Raw genomic sequence first — 2000 nt, 5'->3', positions numbered from 1 at the left:
TCTCCTCCATGTTGCAATGTCCAACTTGTCTTTCAAAGGGGGCCTGGGTATTACCTTTTCTCTAAGGTAAGTTACACCTCAGTGTTCTCACACTCTCCTGAACAGCCTCGGGGAGGGAACAAGCCAATTACACTCCCTTGACTGGATGTGTTCTGACTTTCAGCTTTGTCATCAGTAGGGAGTCTCACTCTATTTTGTACCCTAGAATCCAAGAAACACATGATCATGGCTGAATAACTATATCTGAAGGACATAAAATCTTGAGACACATTTAACACACTATATCTTCTAAATCTATCATAAGCCTATGCAATTCTTCCATCCATATAGATAGATGAAGAGCCGAACAGAGGACATTTAAAGGCCCACAGTCTACAATCCATCATCTACCCAACAGCCCCAGGACCTAGGCTGAGATGGACCTCACTACGAAATCACCTTTGGAGAGTTATAAACCCTTTGGTAATTGCTCTGAGTTATTCGTGATTTATTTTCAGCTTATTTTGGTCCTTTTTAGGGGCATGGGCATAGATAGAGCTGGAAAGGAAATTTCAATATAACTGTATATCTGGATTTTAGCAAAGTTGATGTTAGTGCCTCAAATAGTACCGGGAGTCCATGAATGATCTTTAGGAGTCACCAGTGACACAGCATTAGTTGGTAAGGTGCATCGCAGCTCGCTCTAGGGGCCAATATAACCTATTCCTTACCACAGTGATCACAGTGTTTTTCTCTTTCTGGTTAGCAGGGTGGGAGTCTCTACTCACTGCTCATCTGTTTCATACATTCATTGCATGTATCCCACAGCCCACCACATGCTACTCTTACATAGTTGTGTTGGTAACGTTTTTTTTTTTTTTTTTTGGCTCTAGCTTAGCCATGGACATTTAGAAACACAGAAGATATTTTCGTACAATAATAATAATAATAACAGAGTAATTAATTTATGGGTCCTGAAACCCCTGAGACTAGCCGCCACACTTGGAGGCAAGATGTTTTCTTAATGAGGAAGTCATTTCCAGCATGTCAAAGTCATAAAACTTAACACCGACCCTTCCTTATATTTGATACAGTGTCTGTGCTGTGCTTGCCGGAATCTGCTGCCAGTAGATTTATGTTCTAATAACGTGATTTTTAATTAGTGAGAAACCAAGGCAGTACCAGTTAAATGTCTCACAAAGCATTGCAGATGACTCTAAATGCCTTATGATATAAATACCTTTAGCAAAATGAAAACACAAGTAGCTTTGCATATATTTATATGTTTTGCCCTTTAAGTTTTGAGTTTAAAGGCTGAAAGCAGAGACAGTGGTGAAAGGAAAGCAGCTTCTTCTGAAGATCCATGCATCAAATTAGTCTGATTCAACTCATTGCATATTTAGCAGGCACCTACTGTGTGCCAGGGTGAGCACGGGGGCTTGCGGAGACAAGAGACGCAAAGAGCCTGCTGCCAGGTTGCTCTTCAGAGAAATGTATTTCCCAAGGGAAACCTTTTCTAGCCTTTTGAGTGGTCTCAAATGACAGGTCAGGCCAGGAGTAAGCACCCATTCTGGGATCCTAAGCATTTTGTTGGAAATTGCTAAATCAAACAACAAATGGAAGTGACACAGCTCAAATAATTATAATTAATTTTTGAAACGTAAATATTCATTTCCCAAAAGATTTGAGGTGCTTTTTAAAGTAAAAATTTTTAAGTAAAATAAATTAAACAACTGAAACAGTTTAGAGGCTATATTGTCTGAATGAATGAGAGAATTTATTCTTTGACATTTTGGCTGTGGACTAGAATAAAATTTCTGGTTCATTTTAACTCTAGATTAGAATAAAATTCTTAACCAAGCATGATCAAATGTCTCTCTTTTATTAGGGAAACAGAAGTAGGTGAATTTTCTTTTACATTGAACTCTGTCACAGAATTGGTGTTCAAGAGTGGGGAAGAGAACGGGGCACCTGGGTGGCTCAGTTGGTTAGGCGGCCAACTTTGATCATGTGACCAGGTC

The sequence above is a fragment of the Hyaena hyaena genome, unplaced genomic scaffold, assembly GCF_003009895.1.
Source record: "Hyaena hyaena isolate Hyena2069 unplaced genomic scaffold, ASM300989v1 scaffold_1004, whole genome shotgun sequence".
In the NCBI taxonomy this organism is placed as follows: Eukaryota; Metazoa; Chordata; class Mammalia; order Carnivora; family Hyaenidae; genus Hyaena; species Hyaena hyaena.
Note: the sequence above shows the minus strand (reverse complement) of the source record.